Below are 12,752 nucleotides of genomic sequence, written 5' to 3' on the forward strand. Positions count from 1 at the left end.
TTCAAGGACTTTTTAAAGCACTTAATTGTAATTTTCAGGGACCTAAATTTGACATTTAATTGTTGGAAAAAAACTCCCTCCAAAATGTATGCCAAACAAAAGTAGGCATTACCACATTAAGAATAATGCATTATTTTTAAATATAGGCCTACCTAATGGAATTATGCATTGACATTCACGTTATTTTTACATTTTAAAATGTCAGAATAATGTGGACACAAACACACTAATGGATTCTATCCATGTGGTAGCTAGTCTGTGTGACACAAACACACTAATGGAGTCTGTCCATGTGGTAGCTAGTCAGTCTGACACAAACACACTAATGAAGTCTGTCCATGTGGTAGCTAGTCAGTCTGACACAAACACACTAATGGAGTCTGTCCATGTGGTAGCTAGTCTGTGTGACACAAACACACTAATGGAGTATGTCCATGTGTTAGCTAGTCAGTCTGACAAACACACTAACGGAGTCTGTCCATGTGGTAGCTAGTCTGTCTGACACAAACACACTAATGGAGTCTGTCCATGTGGTAGCTAGTTTGTGTGACACAAACACACTAATGGAGTCTGTCCATCTGGTAGCTAGTCAGTCTGACACAAACACACTAACGGAGTCTGTCCATGTGGTAGCTAGTCTGTCTGACACAAACACACTAACGGAGTCTGTCCATGTGGTAGCTAGTCTGTCTGACACAAACACACTAATGGAGTCTGTCCGTCTGGTAGCTAGTCAGTCTGACACAAACACACTAATGGAGTCTGTCCATGTGGTAGCTGGTCAGTCTGACACAAACACACTAATGGAGTCTGTCCATGTGGTAGCTAGTCAGTCTGACACAAACACACTAATGGAGTCTGTCCGTCTGGTAGCTAGTCAGTCTGACACAAACACACTAATAGAGTCTGTCCATGTGGTAGCTAGTCAGTCTGACACAAACACACTAATAGAGTCTGTCCATGTGGTAGCTAGTCAGGCTGACACAAACACACTAATGGAGTCTGTCAATGTGTTAGTTAGTCAGTCTGACACAAACACACTAATGGAGTCTGTCCATCTGGTAGCTAGTCAGTCTCGCCATTTGAGATGCTGAAGTATGACTGAGGTGTTATTGTACCATGTTTTAAACTTCCCTTTGTAATGGAATGCATTGTATGGAAAACCAATTTGAAGCCAACATTCAATGTTGTCTTGCTCATAATAAGTCCTGTGTAGCTTGAGTTGTCGATTTCCATGGGGGACCAGTACGAACAAATTATGAAAATAGAAGTCGCTCTGGATAAGAGCGTCTGCTAAATGACTCAAATGTAATAACTGCACATTGTTTTACCACAACAGAGTAGCTCAAATCCCTTCAATTGAAACATTGGGGAAACAAAGGAAAGCAGCTACATCTCTCATAGAAACTGATCAGAAATGGAATCACAGAATAATTGAATTGGAGCAGTAGACCTTCTAAATTGACAACCGTAACTTCAATGACTTTTCAAGGACCAAATAGCCTAAAGGAAATGTCTGATTTTCAAGGTAGGCTATTCCATGATTACTGAATTGCGCATTGCAAATATTCAACCAAGACTTTGAACTTTTTAAATACCTGGTTTGCATACCCATTCTTGCCTTAGCATTTACTCTCATAAATTGGAACATCTTTTCTACCGCTCTTGGTCTTCTGTGAATTGCTCCATGCAACAACCAGCTGTTGATGAGCTGCTTGCTCTCTCTGCCTGACAGATCATCAATAGGCTATAAAGTACAAGTCAAAAGTTTGGACACACCTACTCAATCAAGTGTTTTTCTTTATTTTAACTATTTTCTACATTGTAGAATAATAGTGAAGACATCAAAATTATGAAATAACAAAAATGGAATCATATAGTAACCAAAAAAGTCTAAATATATTTTAGATTTTAGATTCTGCAAAGTAGCCACCCTTTGCCTTGATGACAGATTTGCAGACTCTTGGCATTCTCTCAACCAGCTTCACGAGGAATGCTTTTCCAACAGTCTTGAAGGAGTTCCCACATATGCTGAGCACTTGTTGGCTGCTTTTCCTTCCCTCTGCGGTCCAACTCATCCCAAACCATCTCAATTGGGTTTATTTCTGGTGATTGTGGAGGCCATGTGTAACGTGTACGCTGGGAGTCGGGAAGCAAGTACAGGTGCAAATGTAATAATAAATAGAACAGAGTACAAAACACGAAAAGCGTACAGGCATGAAAGTGAAACAGAGTCAATAACGCCTCAGGAAAGAACCAAGAGAAGTGACAGATATAGGGGAGGTAATCAGGAAGGTGATAGAGTCCAGGTGAGTGTCATGAGGCGCAGGTGCGCGTAACGATTGTGGCAGGTGTGCGTAATGATGAGACAACTGGCGACGCCGAGAGAGGGAGCTGGAGTAAACATGACACCAGGTCTTCTGATGCAGAACTTCATCACCCTCCTTGGTCAAATAGCCCTTACACAGCCTGGCGGTGTGTTTTGGGTCATTGTCCTGTTGAAAAAAACAAATGATAGTCCCACTAAGTGCAAACCAGATGGGATGACATATTGCTTCAGAATGCTGTGGTAGCCATGCTGGTTAAGTGTGCCTTGAATTCTAAATAAATCACTGACAGTGTCATCAGCAAAGCACCCCGAAACAATCACACCTCATCCTCCATGCTTCACAGTGGTCATCCGTTCACCTACTCTGCGTCTCACAAAGGCACGGTGGTTGGAACCAAAAATCTCAAATTTGGACTCATCAGGCCAAAAGACAGAGTTCTACTGGTCTAATGTCCATTGTGCGTGTTTCTTGGCCCAAGCAAGTCTCTTCTTATTTTTGTCCTGAACAGTTGATGCTGAGATGTGTCTGTTACTTGAACTCTGTGAAGCATATATTTGGGCTGCAATCTGAGGTGCAATTAATTCTAATGAACTTATCCTCTGCAGCAGAGGTAACTATGTGTCTTCCTTTCCTGTGGCAGTCCTCATGAGAGCCAGTTTCATTATAGCGCTTGATGGTTTTTGCGACTGCACTTGAAGAAAGTTTCAAAGTTCTTGAAATGTTCCGTATTGACTGACCTTCATGTCTTAAAGTAATGATGGACTGTCGTTTCTCTTTGCTTATTTGAGCTGTTCTTGCTGTAATTTGGACTTGGTCTTTTACCAAATAGGGTATCTTCTGTATACCACCCCTACCTTGTCACAACACAACTGATTGGTTCAAATGCATTAATTAAGAAGGAAAGAATTTCCACAAATTCACTTTTAACAAGGCACACCTCTTAATTGAAATGCATTCAGTTGTGATCAATTGAAACCACCTCATGAAGCTGGTTGAAAGAATGTCAAGAGTGTGCAAAGCTGTCATCAAGGCAAAGGGTGGCTACTTTGAAGAATCTCAAATATAAATATATTTTGATTTGTTGAACACTTTTTTGGTTACTACATGATTCCATATATGTTATTTCATATTTTTGATGTCTTCACTATTATTCTAAAACCCTGGAAAACTTTTGACTGGTACTGTATGTGTGCAGCGTGCGCGTGATAAAGAATCGGCATAACAAGTTAATAGCTTTGTGTATCCATCTGTTTATTTATTTTTTTCAATTATATAGCCTAGAATAAAAATGTCATTATTAGAAAAAAATTTTCACTGACCCAAGCGGGCCACTGACGGGGATGATCAACTGGCCCGGAGGATTTCCAAAACCTCCTGTGTGTCAAGCCCTGACACACACAAACAGGGGCATTTCTGTGCATTTGCTGCCACTTCAGAAAGTAGGTCTATTTTTTGTCAATTGCACATTACTGTTTGAATAAAACATGATGATAAAAAAAATTGTAATGTGACCAGGTAGAAGATTTTCACTGGCACCCTTGCGATCAATTAAAAAAGTGTGTCACACTGCCAAGTCAAACGGTCGCAGTATGTTTTGGTCGCAGTATCGAACCCTGAGGATGCTCGTCCCTCTTGTGATGTATAGCTTTGTGACATAGTTCATGTCATAGTAACACAGTTCCATTGGGCTGTGTGATTCACATCATCACACATACAGTACAGTCACAATCAGGAGGTATAAATTGGCTGCCTATGCAGATAGGGCTATTCATTATCCAATAAACAATGTGAAGTGGAGTAATGAATCCGTGTGCCAAATGAATGAGGGTCATTAGGTCTTCATTACTGCCCCAACACAATGAAAAATGACAATTCTAAAAGTCACCAATCAGGGCCCAAGTGATAAAATATCAATATTGGGCCCACATTAAGCTGGATGATATTCAGGCCCGGGTTGATTTGTATTGAATATGTGTCTGGTGGCCGGTGCTTGACGTAACAAAGTGGGCCACAAATCAGCCAGTAATGGCCGTCTACTTATACATATTGCTTAATTAAAGGTTGTGAGCTTATTAACATGTGTCGGTGGCACCGGGTGCTCGGGATGGAGTCTGTTGGCGTGGGCCGGGCTCTAGAGGTTTTATAGATAACCTATCATACTAAACCATATAGGCCCTAATATCAGATCTTAATAACCTGTCATTTTCATTGATAATGATTCCTTTTTATGGTCGGCCGTTATCGCACCCCCAACTTGTCGAAGAGTCGGCCGCGTTCTTTTGGGACTGTGAACCGGCCTGGGTGCTCATTATACCTTACTTTTGGCCTTGAAGTTGCTCCACACCTCTATGTATAAACCATCATAGCCATGACTTGGGGCCGCTGCAATACACACGGTGCAGCAGACTGACAGACACAAGCAGCTGGCTAGCGTTCTCTCTCTTCTCTGGTACACCCCAGAAGCTGTTGGACCACTGCCTTATCAAACCTCTTTTACCGAGAAAGAAAGGGCCAGGTTTACTGTACAGAGATCATTATTTGTAGTGTTCTGTTAAAACAGTGTCTTACACAAGCTAAAGGTCTGTATGAATGAAGGAATGGTGTTGGGAGTGCACTGCTCCAAACTGTAGTGTTGAAAGAAAGATGGCTACCCCGACACTGTTTTCTTATCCAACGTTTTGACCCTAAGGCCTTCATCAGTCTTTGCTGTATAGTGTTCTAGTCTACAGTACAGGCGGCTGCAGACGAGACTAGAGTTGTGGTGATGTACAGTCTAGCCCCTTTGTGTGATCCATACACTGTCCTCTTACAGCCTCTCTGCTTTCTGGTTTCCTGCCCCTGACATTACCCAGAAGCCTGTGAAGCTAATCTGCTCCAATTAGAGATCACTCCATTAAGAGTGACAGCGCCACACCCCCCAATTCAATCAGCTCCTCTAATGAACGCTGAGCAGAGCACCCTGTCACTGTCTGTCAATCAGGAAACAGGAAGACCCATTCACACACACGCACATGCACACAGGCACACATACATGCACACGCACTAAGGCACATGTGAACGCACACAAGCGTTTACGTACACAAGCGTATGCACACACACAGACGCACGCACACACACACACACACACTCCTTTTTCTCTGTCTGGACTATCTTCGGTTCAGTTTATCCACCATCAGGGTCTGGTCTGGCTTAGTCCCTATCTGCTCTATAGATCCACTGACAGTTGTTTTGGGTCTCAAATATACAGAAGTTGTAGTGGTGTATACAGGGACTGTTATTTACTGTCATAATGATGTCATTATTTAAACAACGTGAATTCAGATTAAATTAGATTTCTATTTGATCAGTATCTGAAGATGTGTTTGTGGTGTCATGTCTATATTGTGTTGTTCTGTATTAGTGGACAACACTTAGTTAATACAGTACATACTGTATGATTGGTTTGCATATGATGTATTGCAACTGTACTGCTCATTGGCATTAAACCGTGCACGTCCATACATCAAATAATCATATTGTATTTGTCTAGCTGTATGTTTTGGTTCATACATATTCATTTCTTATAAACGCGATGACAAATCTTTTCCCCTACCAGGTCTGTTTTTCCTTTTTCATTCATTTGTTATGGCCGTTTGTTCTGCTTCAAAAGGGGATGCTGAGCAGTATCCACACCTATATATAATTCATCAACAAACTCATATGCCCTGTGCAATATTTCTCACCAGAGGACAAAAGGTATTCCAACGGTTCAAATATTTGATTGCTAATGACAAACACTATTTCACCACAATTTAAATTTCAAATCGATCCCTAGGAGCAATTCTTTTTCAGGGGGAGAAAAGAGAAAAAGATGCCCTTAGGTCTGCGCTGCTTCACATTTGCTGATTTAAGTTAAAAGAAAGCCTTTTTGCAGAGCTATCATAAGGGAACTGCAACTTTTTGAAGTAGGCTCGTACATCTGCATAGTCCTCAAACCTGGGGATGTTGCTCGTGGGGGGGGTGTAGAGAAAAAATAAATAAAAATAAATAACATTTTGTCTAATTCTATATTTATGTACCCCTCAGCTTGTGGTATTCGCATTAAACAGTTTGTGTTCAGAAGTTCTGCTGTGATCGTTACTGTGCACGGTAGACACCGGGCAACTCTGCAGGCTGCTGCGTTGCTTGCCTGCCATTTGCTCGATTTATTTGAATTAAATAAAACTAATTTAAATATATACTTTTCTGTCAATAGGTGTTTTTGATTATCTCGCTCTCTTTTCATGAAAAAAAAAAAACGTTTCTCGTGTTTTGACAACTTCATCTCCGCTGAGAGTTGTTTGATGTTAAATATAATTGTAATGCAGTAAGTAGAAGGACTTTTCTTTGTGGTGAGCCCTCTTAGATCAGAGAGCCTGTGAAGATACCTTAAGATACCTTGTCTGCTGTAAACCTGTGGCTTACAGCAGACATCTTTTGAAGGCATATTCAATTCGTATAAATATTTACATGGATATTGTTTGTTAGACGATGTCTCAAACCACTGTGAAGATACCTTAAGAATCTTAAACATCGTGAAAAAATGGACTCTGAATTTTAACGAGACTGTTTTCCCCCACATATACTGTGGCATTGTAGCACCATGTTAACATGTCCACTGTAGATCCACAATAGTATCAATGCTCAACTAGGCCGCTCTAAAATCCACTGTAACACATAATAATTTTGCTTTTTGGCTCATACCGATATTTTCTAAAAACTAAAAAGGTTAGTTAACAATCTCACTGAACCATGGAAGAACTCTACTGTGGAAATGTGCAATTAGGCCACTCTAAAATCCAGAATAACAAAAAACGTATAATAGACACCATTCTGGGAATTATGGTTCCTCACCATATGGCTACTGTTATGCGGACCATTTACATGTCTTGTGCCATTTGCCCACTTAGCTTAACTCCACTTGTTAAAAAAGAGACAGATCATATGGTAACCAGAAACACCCGTCTACTACCATTGAGATAAGTCTATGTCATGTGGTGTAACAACAGGATATAGAGCATAGAAATAGAGTTAGTAGAATGGGTATGTGCTTTAGACCCTTTGTAACCATGCATTCTACTCCACTGGCACTGACCCTTGAAACAACTCTCTGGTGCTTAAGCCATAACAAATACAAGGTGTATTTTTGAAGAGTTGCAAGCATCTGGATGGATTGTGTGGTTTTTGAAAATGTATTTATTTAATTCTTTATTTATTTCCAGAGTGGCGGAGGCAGATGTCCTGCTCACAGGGGGAAAAAATAGCTAGGGAGGAAAGAAATATATGAATATGCAAATCGTGTCACAACGTGGAACCTTGTAATGACTAGGAAATGTTCTCACCATCTTTCATTATGCAGAGGTCATTGCTTAATGCAGGCAGCTGGGACCGACCGGCTCTCTCTCCTTTTCTCCCCATGTCCCCCCCTGTCATCTCACAGCGACTTGAACAAAACTGCAGCCTGGCACGAAACACAGGGCCAGGCTCGCCACACACACACATTCGCATGCCACACACAAACACACACACAAACAAACAAACTCACATGCCACACAGACACATACAGACAGACACACACATATGTGAAAGCTTGCATACCACACACACACTTGCACGCCACACGTGAGAGGAGCTGGGGTCACATGACTCGACACACTTGACTGGGCAGAGATGCATGTATCCTGTCTTGTCTTTCTGTGAATCCTTGGATGTGGGCATGTAAACCACACGACCATCCCTGTTTGTTTGTCTTCCTTTTGATCAACTCTCCGTCCCTACTCCTCTCTCTTATTCTTCTGAGGAAGCTGTTGAGATCTGTTTCTAGTGTACTAACATCTCTACTGAAGGCTAGCTGGCAGCTACCCTGCTTCACACAACTAGCGTTAATCATTAGGTATAGCATCCTCTCCTCCTCAAATAATCCCAGCGTTTGAATGCTAAAAATGTAATGAACTTCACGGTTCATTGTATCTGACATTGCTTAATTAATGGGTGCATTTAAAGTACATAGGCCCCGGTAATTGATTTATATGCATGATTTGCACATACAGCTGTTAGTTCCTGTAGGAAAGTCATCACTCAAAATGGGCACGTTTCTACTGATACGGCGAGGTAATGATAGATTGTGTTCACCGCAGTAGCAGCCCGTGGTGAAGGAGAAACAACGCAGTTCAATTTAGTCTTATCTTTTCTTCTTGTGAATACTGTTAGATGACACCAGTAGCTTTATTCTCATGTTTTTTCAAATGGACGGTAGAGTATTAATGAATCCACTGCATCCCCGCCACATTTTTTGCGTAAAGAATTTTATTTCGACTCCCTCCACATAATTATGTACAATGACAGGCTTGTCTGCGAGGCCATATTTTCAGTAGACGGTGCAGTGGCATGTCGAAACCTGGACCGAATGCCCATAGTTGAGCAATTAAAAACACTCACGCTAGCTAATGCTGCCGCCGCGGCTTGGCTGTCGCCCCGTATTCATCAGCCCCGCTCTGCAACGACAGCTTGCATTTTTCCCCTGCCAGGCCTGAGTGAACGAGAGACAAACATCAACAAAGAAAGTGAAGGAGCCAGCATGGAAATAAGAGACACACCACATTTTTACTTGATGTACATTACAAGCCTTCATGATATCCCGGGCATACATTCTCCATAAGTGTTAGTCAATGTACACTGAGTTGAGAAAACTCTTTCCAGGACATAGAGGGACCAGGTGAATCCGGGTGAAACCTACGATCCCTTATTGATGTCACCGGTTAAATCCACTTAAATCAGTGTAGATGAAGGGGAGGAGACAGGTTAAAGACAGTTGAGACATGGATTGTGCAATTCAGATGGTGAATGGGCAAGACAGAATATTTAAGTGCCTTAGGAAGGGGTTAGGAAGGTGTTCTTAATGTTTTTTTACACTCAATGTATATAGCTATATAGTATTTTGTTACTTAGATTTCATGTAACCCAGTACATGGTGTATTTACTGTAATGTTTGGTCCAGTGCTGTAAGGCTCAGGCTGGTCACAGGAAAGGTTAAGGCCATGATTATCGGTAGAATGGGGGGGTGTTGTGGGGAGTTTTTGGGGTCGCTGGCCTCTAACCATTATTTGGAGTTTGGACAGAGAACCTCAGTGGAGCTCAGATCAATCTCTCACCTGGGGAATGACTCCAGCATATTTCTATCACCAACCTATTGATTTTTCCATGCACAAGCCCCTCATGTGTGAGGTGTTTTCATGTGCACGGCGCAGAGGGGAATGCTGCCTGCAGCACACACACACACACGAACACACACAAACACACATATGTATCCACCTTGCTCATACACACACACATGATCCTGCACACACACACACTCATGTATTAATTTCTGTAGACACCCATAGGCATATACACACAAAATGTACACACCGGCATATTTAGTGCTTTAGATCTCTCCCATACATACACACCATCCCAACACCTCGCCTCTCAGTAGACCCTCCCCCCCAGCTCCTTGTTAAAGCAGTTGCCAAGTGAGCCATGTCCACAGTGGGGCCAACTGTCTCGCTCTCTTTATTACACACACTAATCAATAGTGACTGAGGTGATCCTGGGCCCCTCCCCGGCCCCTGCACCACCATGCTTCATCACGGGGGCCACATTAAGATCAGTGGATATGATTGCTTTGGTCCATGTCACTTTGATTCAGAACTGGGACTGTTTTATTGTCATCCATAACCAGCACAGACAGGAGAGGGTGATATGGTATTTTAATAATGTATTAGTTTTGTAGTGCTATGTCCACAATGCTTTGCAAAATATGAAATGTAATAACTTAGCATTGCGCCTGTGTGTTCCTGTAAGATGCCTGTCTAGAATTGCATGTATTTGAATGCAAATCTCTTTGTGTAACTTTTGATGTAGTCAGATGTTGAATGATTAGATTTAGATTTTATTTGGAAGGCATGCTACTGTTTATTGATAAGAACAGTGGTAATATGGTGATACATGTGACCCTTTGTGTGATCAAAACACTGGAAAACACATTCAAGTTCAGTTTGATTCAGCTATGGCACTGGCGCAGGCAAACAAAGGAAAGAAGAAACGATTGCGCTGGAATTTGTCAAAAGCCAATAATCATCCTCGCTCAGAGAGGAGTAGTATGTCAGAGGGAACCAATCAATATCACATTACTTTGAGTAGAGAGTATATACAAGACTCATCAAATTGATTCTTACAATGGCAGTTTCATTTGGTCTCCAACAGAAACCTCAACCTGTGTGGCGTGAAGGCGGAAAAAAACACAACAAACAAGACAAATGGGTATTTATTTGACTAAAATAACGCCTTGGCCATAAAGAGAAATGAGGAATGATGTGTCATATTTGTGCTCTGGTTAAAAGATGACTTGTTTCATTGGACATTGAAATTTCATGAATATATTTCCAAATGCCTGGAAAAAGAGAATTCATCATTAAGTTTGTGCGGGCTATAATGTCACGTTAGGGATTATTCAATTTCCTAATGTATTGTGCATGTCACTATGGCTAGTGATGCATACCTTCCTGGGCCCCTTGAGAGGGAAGGTGTGGGGTGTACATTACTGGTTGGCAAAGATGGATGCCAGAGTTTTGGGCCTCATCATAAAACTACTTAAGACATAAAACTACTCCTAATCCTAACTATGTTGACCTCAACATTTCTTCAACTTAGACTGTCTCCCTAAATATTATTGTTCTAAACCACGACTTTCCCAACTAGGACTCTTCTGTTTGCGGAGAACGGCCGCTGGATCCTAATGGCTGAAAGTCTTCAGCACAGAGTCATCTGGAGAGACAAGGCACAGCGGCTCCTTAGATGATTAAAAAGTAATTTTCTTAACTGTCCTCATAGGATTTGTAAAAAAATAAATGTTCAAAAATAACATTAAATTGCTCCAATCAAGCATAAACGTCTCCTGCTCGTGGTGAAATTTGTACTGCTGTTCGCATGGTGTGTGGTTATTTGTCATCGTTTTCCTTTGGCGCTTTTCCAAAGGCGCTTTTGCCCTGATCAACAATTAATGGTTGCGATTGTTTCTCTGTTACTTATGGCGGATGAGACAGATGCAGGTTTGCAAAAAACTGGAATAGTAATGAACAAGAAGAAATGTGGTACAGTGAAGGTCAAAATGTTGGATATTCTCTCGGTGCTGTATGTGACACAAAGAATATAACACTTCTCTATTGACTTACCTGAGTGTGTTTACTTCTGTTTTTCTAATCATTCCCGAATGCACTTTGCAAAAGTACTACTAATAGTAGCAAAATCATGTTTACAAATAGAGGAGAAGAATGGAGAAGCACAAATAAAGAAGTTTCAAATATGGCATCAAGTCCATGGTCATTATAAAGGGTTATGTCATGTTACTTTCATGTTTGCACCGTCCATAGAATACGTACAGTACTGTAGTGTATAGCCTATTTCTAACACACATTAACACAATAATCCCCAGTGCTCGGCAACATGTCTATTATAGTCCCCCACCAAATGACCTTTAGTGCTCTCCCCATCCGAAGACAGAGGGCCCTGGATTCGGATAGAATCAATATTCTATTATGATAGTGCGTTGAGTGTGTGGAGGTTTACTACTTCACCGTAATAGTCTCACTATTTCATCCTCTGGCAGGCGGGCGAGGCATGGCCGGAGGGGCTCAGTCACTGCAGGCTGTTGACTCCCAGCATTAAGGCCTAACACTAACACTGGCCACTAACACCAGCCTCCAGTCCTATGCCATTTGCTACAGCCTCTGTTCTGCAGTCCAAGCAAAGGGAACGTTTATTTGGAAAATGTTTACTAGTGATAGAAATGTCTTGAATAGGACTGATGTGATTCTCTATTCTGCAATTTAGAAAAGGCAGAATTGAACTTTGTAGTTTATTTCTATCCAAACGTTCCACAACGTTGTGACCTGCTGTAACGTAATGGTTGTTGATGAGGGGAGGGGCACGGGGGGTATGGTGTGGGTACTCCTGGCAGAAGGGAGTGCTAAATATAAATGTTAAGTCATTAGAAGGGAGGGAGGCATAGGAAGGCTAGGCCTTATAAAAGATGAATTCCATTATGTCCGTCGTCTCAAATAATTAACTAATGTGAGTATTTTACACAGCCAAACGTCGGTACCTTTTAAAAATCCTGCCGTTTTTTAAATGTCATCGGGGCCCCTCAATTTTTAATCTGAGGTGATAAACATCAGGTTAACAGGGCACTGTATAGTAGGGGAAAGGTCTAACTTAATATTGTCTTTCTGATCTCTGTTCAATCAAACCTATCTCCGAGTCAAAAAATCTATTATCATTCCAAACTTTGCTGTGACATGCCCTCTATATATCAAATCAAATCAAATTTTATTTGTCACATACACATGGTTAGCAGATGTTAATGCG

The 12,752-nt window shown here is 41.4% G+C and overlaps 1 protein-coding gene across 1 annotated transcript in view; it reads left to right on the forward strand.

Annotated features, from left to right (window-relative positions):
- ofcc1 (orofacial cleft 1 candidate 1) overlaps positions 1 to 11,267 on the forward strand; it is a 111,212-nt gene extending 99,945 nt beyond the window's left edge. Inside the window, exon 26 of the mRNA XM_064941015.1 lies at positions 11,088 to 11,267. The gene's annotated coding sequence lies outside the window, so the exon portion shown is untranslated. The remainder of the gene's footprint in view (positions 1 to 11,087) is intronic.
- The last annotated feature ends 1,485 nt before the right edge of the window (positions 11,268 to 12,752 follow it).

Source organism: Oncorhynchus masou, chromosome 28, assembly GCF_036934945.1.
Source record: "Oncorhynchus masou masou isolate Uvic2021 chromosome 28, UVic_Omas_1.1, whole genome shotgun sequence".
Classification (NCBI taxonomy): Eukaryota; Metazoa; Chordata; class Actinopteri; order Salmoniformes; family Salmonidae; genus Oncorhynchus; species Oncorhynchus masou.